Source organism: Giraffa tippelskirchi, chromosome 11 (assembly GCF_054371585.1).
Source record: "Giraffa tippelskirchi isolate mGirTip1 chromosome 11, T2T-mGirTip1v1.2.pri, whole genome shotgun sequence".
Classification (NCBI taxonomy): domain Eukaryota; kingdom Metazoa; phylum Chordata; class Mammalia; order Artiodactyla; family Giraffidae; genus Giraffa; species Giraffa tippelskirchi.
In genome coordinates, this window is record NC_137285.1 from 126215104 (window position 1) to 126227798 (window position 12695).

General features: G+C 41.2%; 1 protein-coding gene across 1 annotated transcript in view; it reads left to right on the plus strand.

The window, feature by feature from the left end:
* The first annotated feature begins 9727 nt into the window (after window positions 1-9727).
* The window catches only part of LOC145527389 (2-acylglycerol O-acyltransferase 2-like), a 28646-nt gene continuing 25678 nt past the window's right edge, over window positions 9728-12695 (plus strand). Inside the window, exon 1 of the mRNA XM_081545324.1 lies at window positions 9728-9879. The gene's annotated coding sequence lies outside the window, so the exon portion shown is untranslated. The remainder of the gene's footprint in view (window positions 9880-12695) is intronic.

The window sequence follows — 12695 nt, forward strand, 5'->3', positions numbered from 1 at the left end:
GTATATTTAGTTTTGTGGAAAGTGCTTGTCTTCCACAACGACTGTACCATTTTACATTCCCACCAGGAATGAATGAGAACTCCTGTAGCTCCATATCCTTGCCGGCATTTGGGATATCAGTGTTCTGGATTATGGCCTTCTTAATAGTTGTGCAGTGGTATCTCATTGTCTTAATTTGCATTTCCCTAATGAGATATGATGTGGAGCACCTTTCTATATACTGATTTGCCATCTATACATCTGCTCTGGGGAGGTGTCTGCTCAGTTTTCTTCCTTTTTAATCAGGTTGTTCGTTTTCTTATTGCTGAGTGTTAAGAGTTTCTGTGCATTTTGAATAATAGTCCTTTTTCAGATACACTTTTTGTCGATATTTTCTCCAGGTCTGTGGCTTATCTTTTCATTCTTGTGACAGTGTCATGACCACAGAAACAGGAATGATACCAAAATAGTGAAATCTTTGTATCTTAGAATCAAAGAGACACAGATGTATAGAACAGTCTTTCGGACTCTGTGGAAGAAGGTAAGGGTGGGATGATTTGAGAGAATAGCATTGAAACATGTATACTATCATATGTGAAACAGGTCGTCATTCCAGGTTCGATGCATGAGACAGGGTGCTCAGGGCTGGTGCACTGGGATGACCCTGAGGGATGGGATGGGGAGGGAGGTGGGAGGGGGGTTCAGGATGGGGAACACATGTACACCCATGGCTGATTCATGTCAATGTATGGCAAAAACCACTACAATATTGTCAAGTAATTAGCCTCCAATTAAAATAAATGAATTAAAAAAATAAAAAGGGTAGAATGTTAGAGTCATAATATTTATGAGTCCTAGAATCTCATAATTAATAAAAGGATACAATCCTAGAATCCTAGAAAAATGAATGGTAAAATTGCTACAATTTGGGAATAACTGAATATTCTTTAAAACCCTTTATTTACTTGTTGCAGGCTTAAAAACTCCTTTATTGAGCTAAAATAGGAATTCTTGCAGTTTCTATCTTTCCTTGAGACCACCCACAACAGCATTTTAAAGTCATATTCAAAAACACCTGTTATATCCCCAATCTTCTCTTCTCAGGGTGAAGAGAAAGTCACTCAGTCGTGTCTGACTCTTTGCAACCCATGGACTATACAGTGGCTTCCCTGATAGCTCAGTTGGTAAAGAATCCGCGTGCAATGCAGGAGATCCTTGTTCGATTCCTGGGTCGGGAAGATTCTCTGGAGAAGAGATAGGCTACCCACTGCAGTATTCTTTGGCTTCCCCTGTGGCTCAGCTGGTAAAGAATCTGCCTGCAATGAGGGAGACCTGGGTTTGATCCTTGGGTTGGGAAGATCCCCTGGAGAAGGGAAAGGCTACCCACTCCAGTAGTCTGGCACAGAGAATGCCATGGATTGTATAGTCCATGGGATTGCAAAGAGTCGGACATGACTGAGTGACTTTCACTTCACTTCACTTCAGGGTAAATATTCCTAATTCTTTCACTTATCATATGCAAATATTACACTAAAAGCCAGATACTTTGATTATAGATCTCCTGTTACCCATCAAACTTTCATCCACTATTTTAACAACTATTGATGGCTCTTGCCTGAAACAGTTATTAAGCTGTTTGCCAAATAGTGATTTCCTAACTCCATCATTCCTTCTACATTTATTAGTTGACATCATTGTTTATATCAGCATGAATTTTTTTTCCAGTGGGCATAATTTTTATTACTATCACTTTTTAGTTTGATGCTCAAATTGTTCCAGATTTTCACAGTGGGAGCCACTTGATATGACTCTGCAGCTCCCCTTAAATAAAATGATACAGATACATATTAAGATCCATGGTGAACACACTCCCTATCTTCTTTTCTCCGAAGTTACCTCCAAAAGAAGATGGTATAGATGCATGTTTTTGTACATGTATTACATACACATGTACTTAAAATAAATTTGGTATTTTTTTCCTGAGTGGTATCATACTTAATGAAGCTTTTCAATGTGCCTTCTCCTTCATCCATGCTGATGTAGCTTGATTTAGTTAGGCCATTTCAACTGCTCTTTAGTAGTCTGTTGCATGATAAACCACTTTAAAAAATCTACACTTCTACTGATGAATAGTTAGGATGTTGCCATTTTTTTAGTTATTATAATTGGTACAGCATATTTTCCCTTATGTCTGTCTCCGTTTGAGAGAGTTAAAGCTTAGCCAGGTTGATAGGAAGTCCAAGACCCTTTCACATTCTTTTGCCTTAGTCAGGGTAGGCTGCACAGGCAACAATATATTTTGCTCATACTTTCCTTAAGCCTTGTGCAATGATGTATCTTGCCTGAGAGAACTGGCTTTTCTTTAGAGCTGGAGCTAATGAATACACAGCAGTAATATATCTTAATCATGGGTATGGTTTTCTTAGTCTCTATGTTAATGATTCTAATTGTAACAAATCTTGCCTGGGAACCTGTTTCCTCATATCACTGCTTACTAAGAAAAAATATATCTTGCCCAGAAATATTCTGCCAGGAACCTGTTCTCCTTGACTAATCTTGGGTCAGTGTTATCTAGGGATGTATGTTGTGAGAGAAGGGATTTGGTAAAACTTTTACAGCCTTGTACAGCCTTGAAGTTTTCTTTTTATTTATTCTCAGCAGCCAATTGAGAAGTATACAATGCCCTGCTTAAACTAATGAGGCAGGTACTCTTTCTACCCCCTTCTGATGTCTTTGTCAGAAGCTTTCTCTGTCTTTTCACTTTAAATAAAAATCTTTGCGGCACAAAGCTCTGAGTGACTGAGACTGTGTCTTTGGTCCTGGAGTCAAATCTTCTCCTTTGGAGATGATGAACTCAGCACTGAACACCATAAGCTATCACATTGCCTATATGAGAGCAATTCTCCAGGGTTGACAATCCAAAAGTAAAATTTCCAAGTCATACACTATATGCTTCTTTTAATACAGAAGGAACAATTTGTTCTCCAAAGTGATTTTACCAATTTATACTCCCACCTGTGATGTGAGAGTTCCTGTTTCTCAGTATTGTCACCAATATTTGGTATTACCAGACTTTTTTAACTTTTGCCAGTTTGAGGGATATGAAATGTTGCATTATGGGTGTTTAAATTCAAATACTAGGGATGTTAAGCATCTTTTCATGTGCTTACTGCCTGTTGGAGTTTCTGTGCGTTACCTGTTTGTCTATTAGTTAACTTTAAAGAATTATTTTGAGGTCTTTATATATCTTGCATATTAATTACTATGGCTTGTATGCATTGCAAATATCTTCTCCTAGTGTGTGGCTTATCCTTTAATCTTATTTATAGTATAGTTTGGCATACAGAGGTTTAAATTTTAGCACAATCAAATGTATCAATGAAATCAAAGTTTATCAAACTTTGTGGGTTGTAATTTTTGCGTCTTTAAGAACCCTTAGCAGGACTTCCATGATTATCCTGAGGTTAAGAACCTGCCTTGCAATGCGGGGGACTTGGGTTCAATCCCTGATCCGGGAACTAATATCCCACATGCTGTGGGGCAACTAAGACCTTATGGCACAACTAGAGAGACCACGTGCTGCAATACTGAGCCTGCATGCAGAATGAAAGGCCCTGTATGAAGCAATGAAGATCCTGCATGCTACAACTAAGACCTGCCACAGTCAAATAAATAAATATTTTTTAAAAAGAACTCTTAGCTACTCTGATGTTAAAGATATTCTCCTATATTGTCTTTAAGATTTTTGTTTTCATATTTTTATCTATCCTTTGTGTATGATGTGCTTTGTGGCAACCTCCTGTTCTTCCTTCTTTACCATGCTCCAAGTTATTTCAGTTTCCATCGACACTGTACTTCCTTGTCTTTCTGACTTCCATATAGCCAGAAGTGGTCACATGACTTGATTCTATCCATTGAGGTGTTAGCAGAAGGCTTCTTGAAGAAAATGCAAAAACACTGCAGCGAAGACCCTGTAACCATCAACTATCATCTCCTGATAGTAACATCTCAAATAACTATAGTACAGTACCAGAAAGAAACCGACATTAACACCATACAGTTAAATAGACTACAGACCTCACTTGAATTTTACCAGTTTTTGCAAGCACTCATTTTGTTAAGTATGTTTTTGTGCATAGTCTATGACATTTTATCACATATATAAATTTATGTAAACACAACCACAATCAAGATATAGGACTGTTCTATCACCACAAATGATCTCCCTTTCTTGCTACCTCTTTATAGTCACATCTGTCCCTGATTTTCCTGGTAGAAAATGTCCAGAGGAGATGTGGCAACTCCTAGTCTGTTGTCCATCTCTAAATTTTTGAAGTTTGAGAGTATTGAGATTGCTTTTTTTTTTTCACTCAGCAGAGTTCCCTGAAGAGCTACCAAAGTTGTTGTATATTTCACTAGTTTGTTCCTTTTTATTGCTGAACATTATTCCTTTGGTTTAACCATTCTCTCACAGAAGGACATTTGCATTTTTTTCCAGTTTGTGGAGATTACAAATAGAACTGCTATAGACACGTCTGTACAAGTTTTTTCTGTGAACATGTTTTCATTTCTCTAGGATAAGTGCTCAAGAGTGCATTTGCAAGTTGTATGTTAAGTGTATGTTTAACGTTTTATAAACCACCATGTGTTTCCAGAGTGGCTGTACCATTTTACATTCCCATTAGTAATGGATGAGAGATCCAATTCTATCAGTACTTGGTGCTATCAGCCGTTTTCATTTTAGCCATTCCAATGAGTGTCTAGTAGTATCTCATTCATTTTAATTTGCATTTCCCTAGCAGCTAGTGATGCTGAACATATTTTCATGTGCTTCTTTGAAATGACATATTTAAAAATTGTATCTTTCACTGTACTTATAAACAAGATAATTGAATTTCTGCACGTATTGCTCTCTATTCAGCAGTCATATTAAGCTCTCTAATTAGTTTTAATAGTTTCTAGATGAGCTTGAACTTATTGTTCACAAAAATGACAGTGTTGGCTCCTTCCTTCTTATTTACACCTCTCACTTCTTTCTCTTATGCAGTTGTTCCTAATGTACCCCTAGAATTGTTATTCTCATCTTCAATGAAAATGTTTCCGGTGTCTCACCATTAAGAATGACATTGATGTTTGGCATATAATATTTATAATTCATCTATCTACTCCAATTTTACTAAGAATTAAAGAAAATTGAGAATATATGGTGAATTGATCAAATGTCTTCACAGTCTCTTCAGAGATAATCATGTCTCTTCCACTTTTATCTTTCAACATATTTAATTATAATTTAATTACTAAAATTAAACCATTCTTGCCTTTTTGGTATAATGCTAATTTGTGGGTGGTGTGTCATTCTTTTCATGTGCTTCAGAATTCTACTTACTAAAATTTTGAGGATTTTTGTGTATTAATACTTATAAACAAGCTTGGATTGTTTTCTTTTTGCTGAGGTTTTTTGGTCACAGTGGTCAATAGTGTTATGACGACTTTACAAAAAGCATTTGGATAATTTCCTTTTCTGTGCACTCTAACAGTTTAAATGGAACTGGAGTTATCCCTTTCCTAAGGAATCAAGATAACTTGCCTGTGAATCATTTGCACCTGGGGCTTTTGGGGGCAGCTCCTTGCCACCTGCCAGATGGATCATATAATTCTCCAATTTGAGGCTCTCCAATGGCTTGCCAATGTCCTCAGAACAAAATTTGACTCTTAACCATAGCCTTCCAGGCCCTGCAGGCCCTGGCCTAGGTCTGTTAACAACCTCCTCCCATACATTCATCTGCTGTTCACAGCACTCCAGCCTCACTGGTCCCCCTTTTGAACCTGAAACATACCAGGCTCTTTGCAGTCCTACAGCCCTTGCATTTGCTGGTTTCTCTGCCTGGAATGTTCTTCTTTTTGCTCTTATATTGAATGGCTTATTCTCATCCTTCAGGTCTTGCTTAATATCACATATCAAACAAGCCCCCTCCCCTCCATCTTATCTGCTGTAAGGTCCTTTCTTTCTATCTCATCATTCTCTTTATTTCCTTAATGTATCACTCATTATGCTCTGTTATTATCTTGCTAACTTTTTACTTGCTGATTGTTTGCTACATCACCTTCCACCCTGTTGTGGACTGGGAACTCCTTTGAGTCCCTTAGAAACTTGTCTGTCTTAGGGATTCTGTCTCCATTCTCTACAACTCTGTTTGGCACACAGCAGATGCCCCCAAACAAATGAGCAAAAAACACTGCTGACTGAATGAAATAAACAGAGGACCAGTGAAAGAGACACCATTGTCAGAAAAGAGATAAGGAATCACCTAGGGTAGCACTAAGGTTTGTACAGGTTGAGATGACAGCAGAAGAGCCAAGCGGAAAGTTCTATTAGGCATCTGGGGATGTAAGAATTGAGTAAACTGAAATGCTGACTTGAGAGTTACCCTTAACCATCTGTTAATGCACTTAATCCTCTCTCCACTCATCCATTAATCCATCTGTCTCTTCATTCATCTGTCCATACACGGATATATTCATTCATGGATTCAGTCTACAAACTTTTGAATAAACTATGAGCTAACCATAAGCCAAGCCCTGGGCACCAGAGTTACACTGACCAATAGACAGTCTCCATCCTCAAAGAGTGTAAGTCTGAAAGAGATGGGAGGATAGTGGACGAAAGTAAGAACAGATTGTATTAAGCACTGCTATGAGGTAGCTACAAGTGCATAATACAGAGCATAGTTGAAAACACATGGATAAAATACATAATTTAATCTTGAGGGTATGCCAGAAATTAGGGAGCACTGGAGGGGAGGAGTTTATGAGAGCTGACAAGCAAAGGGAGAGGCAGTTCATGGTGATAAAAGGAGAAATAGGAGAGACATTATATCACAGTAAAACAAACAAATCTGGGCTTTAGAGTAACCACTCTTCGAATCCTAGCCCTTATCAGCTGGGTCAGTTTGGAGAAATGATTTATCTTCTCTGAGCTTCAGTTTCTCTCTGGAACATAGGGATAACAGTGTTAACCTCACAGCAATGTTGGTGGTATATCCTGCCTGATACATGGTAGATGCTCCTGATGATGGTTGGATAATGGTGACGGTGGTGGTAGGGATGATGGTGGTTGGTTGATAGTGACAGTGGTGATAGTGGTGGTGTCGACGATGGTAGTCTGCTGATGGTGATGGTAGTGGTGGTGGTGATGATGGTGATGGTGATGGTAATGACGGGGTGGTGGTAATAATGGTAGTGGTGATGCAGATGAAGATGGTGGTGATGGTAACTGGAAGACAATTTATAGAGCTTACTTCTTGCTTGTTGAGCAGTCTTTGAATTGGATTTCTTGAGGCATTGACCCTTGTTAGAAGAAAGCTACAAGAAGTTTTGGTGGACAACAGAAGGGTAGGTCAAGTTTGTGCTGCCACCTTTTGCAGGATGACTGTAATTCTGGTGGAAGCTGGACACAGGCCATCTGCTTTCTGTAAGGAAAATGTATTAGCTATAGTCCATTAAGCTGGTTTGCTGACTCAAAATCTTTTATGATGAGCACTGAAATTAAGTGATTATATTTTTTTCTATTTTAAAAGATGTGCCTTCCTGCTGGGCTTAAATAGTAGGGTTGAGCTCAACAGTCAGGGGAACCGGTTTTAGTTATAATCAATTTTCTCTTGATGAATATGGGGGACTATGGCTTGTAACTTCACCAAGAGGACCCACATTTTGCCTTCTGTACCTCTGCAGAGCACCGGGGATACTGAGGGTGGGGAAGAGGGAGCAGAGCCTGTTGGAAAAAGATAACTATTTCTGTCTAGAAGTCCTTAAAGAGTGACAGTATCACCTGCTTAAAGCACCCACCACTGTGTCCAGTACCTATCAGCTACGTGGCAAACAGACCTCTCATTTCCTTCCTCACATAGGCTTAGCATCCTGACAGGTAACTTAGTGGCAAGGATCACCTAAAAAGGGCAGGAAACCAGGACATGAGAGCCAAATTCAGTGACTAGTGAGACTGTGGGTTCAGAAACGGCTGGAGTGAAAGATACTACTCTTTACTACATGCCTACAGACTGCCAAGCACTGTGCCAGTGGCTTCATGTTTGATCCTTACCATAGTCATGAGTTAGCATTATCCAATTCATCTTGCAAATGAGGAAATCAGGTCTCAGAGAAGGGAAATGACTTGCCCCAAATTATCGAACTAATTCAAGGCCGAGCCAGCATGCGAGTCCAGGCCTTTCTGACTCCAAAGTCTCCACTCTTTTCATTATACAGCCTTGAGGCTGGAATGCTGGGGACGTGGAGTCTTAAAAATGGATATTGGAAAAGAGATTGAGGTATGGGACGGCCAACATATCTGATCTCTCTTCACTTAGCCCAGGGCCTAAGTTCCTGGAGGAGCCAAACTTCTAGAGAGCTAGGTCTGAGCCCAGCCACATGTGGGGAGGGTGCATGGGAAGCAGGAAGGTGCAAGATGAAGGTGGGAGGGCATGTTCAGAATTTCCAAGATCTCCCCCTACCCCAAGCCTCCCCCCCCTTTCCTTATCCCCAGGTCCTCCATGGCACAGTTCATGCCAGGAGCCACCTGGCTCTGGTATGACTTCAGCCCTAAGCTCTTGGGGGAGCCAGGCCTCTGCAAAAATCCAGAGACATTTTAATAGTCTCATGGCCTCGTGGCTTGGGGCCCACAAGCTTTCCAAAATCTTACACAAATAGTTAAGCCCCAAGAAGAAAATTATATTGACTCTAAAACATGAGCAGATAGACAGCAATATCAAAATTAATAAATGTTTAAATGTCTACAAATGCAGTATGATGCCAACTAGTCACAGGCATCCCAAACTAATTCTTAACTTAGTTAGAATAAAGTTAAGTTACAAAATGAATAGTTTACTCTTCACAAAACTCAGAATTACAAAAATCCTTCTCAAAACTTTTACTGCGGAAAATGGTATTTGATGTAGGAACCAGTTATAATGCTTGGCGCAACAAGTTTATTATGCTTGCAGCCTATGAAGGCCTTAGGAGGCCTCTGCTGGCTTTGCAGGGCTGGGTCCCTCTGGGTCTTAATGGTGGCCGCAGAGGAAGCTGCTGCTGATTTCCTTGCAGAACTGGGTATCATAATTCAGTAGACAGGGATGTAGCTGGGGGCCATCTGCCATCAGCAGTTGTGGTCTCCTAGGGAACACTGGAGAAGGACAAGGAGCAAGGCGGCTGATTGGCTACACATAGGAGACCGAAACACCCATCTGTCATCTGCTCTGCCTGGGCAAGGAGAGCAAAACGCTCAGACACGGGTTTTAGCAGCTCTCTCTGGCTGCTGCTGTGTGGAGAAGGGGCTGGTCGGAGCAGAAAAACCACGAGGGAGGCTGTAGCAGGGTCCAGTGAAAAGGTGATGGTGGTCTGGCCTGCAGAAAGGGGCAGTGGAGATGGAGGGAGGAAGATAGATTTGAGAGATGAGTATATGGTAGAAATGGCAGGACTTTGTAAATAATTAGATATGGAGAGTGAGAGAAGGAAGAGGCCCAGACTAGGGGTGGGAGGGAGGGGTACACGGTGGTGCTGATGGCCTGATGGCATCAGGGGATACAGGAGAGCAATGTTTGTTACATGCTGGTGTCAGTTTGCAAAACTGTCCGGGATACTGGCTTCACAAGGTGGGCCGAAGGTGAGGACACAGATGAGGGCATCCACCCAGGACAGACAGAGCATGTTTATTTCACTGCGGAACCATAGAACAAAGCCCTCTTCTAGAACCTTGGGCTTTCACCTTATACACCATTCATTCAATCCATCCATGAAACCTCCTCTGATGTTCACAGTCTGGTGGATAATGAGATACGGATGAGGGCAACTGTGCTGCGAGGTGGACAGGGTTCCCCACTGTCGATGCTGTGGACTCTGCTCTATCTGGTGGGTGTGGTGGGGTCATAGCAGACAGCGTGGAGGAGGAGGTATTGAATTGGGCCTGGGAGGTTGGGCTGGCTACCTATGAGAAAAAGTGCCTCTGGGCAGAGAAAAGAGCAGGCTAGCTCATGGTGCACAGATTATGGGCTAAGGGTTTTGCCATGACCATTTGGGATAGCAAGAGAAAAGGAAAAGTTCCAAATTAAGACTCACTGAACCTCTTCAAGGTGCTATATTAGCTTCCCATCGCAATTACTACAAATTTAAAACAACACAAAGCTATTCTTTTACACTTCTAGAAGTCAGAAATCGGAAATCAGTCTCACTAGGCTAAAGTCAGGGTATCAACAAGGCTGACCCCTCCTGGAGGCACTGAGGGGAGAAGCTATTATCTTGCTTTTTTCAGCTTCTGTGTTCTTTGGCTTGTAGCCCTTTCCTTCATATTTAAAGTTCATCACTCCAGACTCTGCTTCCATCATCATGCCACCTTCTCCCATGAGTCTCACCCACCTGCATCTTTCTTCTGAGGACAGTTGTGATTGTATCAGGCCCACAAATAATACATAATCCAGGATAATAGCAAACTTCTTTAATCATGTATGCCATGTCTCTTCTGCTATGTAAGGTGGCATTCATGTCTCTGGGGGTTAGGATGTGGTCATCTTTGGGGATCATTACTCAGCCTGCCACAGGTGCCCAGTACATTCATCATCCCCAGGGTAGGGAGAGCACACTCAGGCCCTGGAAGCCTGTCTGGTCCAAGGTCCAGGCTTTCAGTTTCTACTCTAGGCTGACTCTGCAGCGATTCTGTATGGAATCTGGCCATTGTCCTTGAGCTTAGAAATTGCCGAGTTTCTGATTAAGTTGTACTGCAATATTTAGGCAAACAAGGTAGGTGGGGAACAGAGGAACTCAACAGAGCTAAACAAGCTCTTTATAACAGGACCTCAGCATGCTATGTACTGTAACTCTCCAAATGTAACTCATCATGAAACTTTTCTGCGATAGCAAGGCTTCATTTAACACAGTTTAGGCAGTGCTGCATACAGCAGGCTACTGTGTGGTGTTTAGCCTGAAGGGGAAAATGCCACAGAGGAGGAGGTGCTTCCTTCAGCTCTGGGACAGGTGGAAGTGAGAAGGAGAAAGCCTCAGTCCTACATTTTTTTATTCAATAAATGTACCTTCTAGCTGCTGGATATAGACTGGTGAATTATATAATTGTGATTCTTGCCCTACAGGGGTTTACAGTCTATGTAGCAGATAAAAGTAAAAATGATTGATTTTAATACCTCCCAGTGAGATAAAGGCTATGGAAGAAATGTCCAGGATGGAAGGAGAGGGAATAGCAAGGTGTTCAAAGGTGTCATTTACATCAAGACCTGAAGAAGAAGGAAATAGCAATCAAAATGTTGGGGCAAGAACACTCCAGACAGAGAGGACAGCTTGAGCAAAGGCCCTGAGGTGGGAGGGAGTGTGATATAGATGAGGAACTGGAAGGACAAAAGGAGGGCAGTGTGGCTAAAGCACATGAACATGGGTGGAAAAGAGGAGAAGGTTGGCAGGAGAAACTACCAGAGAGGCCAGATCACTCCTGCGCTTGTGGGCCAAGGTGAAGAGTTTGGAAATCATTGTGTAACCATTAAGCAAGCAAGTTGCATAATTTAAAAAAAAACAGTTATAACACAGTGATAACACTGAAGAACAGACGACAAGAAGCCAGTGGATAAGTCTTGCTCCTGCTGTGTTCCAAGTACCCAGAGCGATGCCTGGCAAATGGGATGTTCTCATTTGACAACTATCTGTGGAGTGAATAAGTCAGTAAGAGAAGTAGGACGCTGAGTCCAGAGGCTGTTGTGGTAGTCCCTGCAGCTGAAGGAAAAGGGGGATGGGAAGATGTGGAGACATTCAAGATGTATTTTGGATCTAGAAATGACAGATGTAACTGATTGGTTGAGGGTAAAGGGAGTGGTAGTAAGGGAGGAATTTAGAATGTCTCCTGGCTTTCTGCCTCAAACTACTGGGTAGATGATGGTGACATTTTCTGTGAAGGAGAAGACTGGAAGGAATATTGGGAGTGAGAGTGAAAAAGGGAACCAAGAGTCCATCCTTGAACATGTTATCCATGAGAGGCTTTTGAAATGTCCAAGTACAGATATTAAGCTGACAGTCTGGAGGACAGGTAAAGCATGTATTTATAAACTTGGAAGTCATCACACACAGATGGGTATTAAAACCATGTCATGAGCAACATCATCCAGGGAGAGAATGTGAATGAAAGAAGAAGATGGTCAGGACATAGGTGGATTCAAAATGGTGGTCTTAACTTCAGACAACACTACAAAGCTACAGTAATCAAAACAGCATGGTACTGGCACAAAAGCAGACCCAGATCAATGGAACAGATTAGAGAACCCAGAAAGAAACCCACACATGTATGGTCAATTACTCTTTGACAAAGGAGCCAAGAATACACAAGGGTGAAAAGGCAATCTCTTCAGCAAATGGTTGTGGGAAAGATGGACAGCTGTGTGTTAATCAATGAAGTTAGAACACTCCCTCATATCATACACAAAAATAAGCTCAAAATGGCTTAAAGACTTAAATATAAGACAAGACACCATAAAACTCCTAAGAGAACATAGGCAAAACATTCTCCAATGTAAACTGTAGCAATGTTTTCTTAGGTCAGTCTCCCAAGGCAACAGAAATAAAAGCAAAAATAAACTAATGGGACCTAATCAAGCTTATAAGACTTTGCACAGCAAAGGAAACCATGAACAAAATCAAAAGACAACCTACAGAATGGGGGGCAATATTTGCAA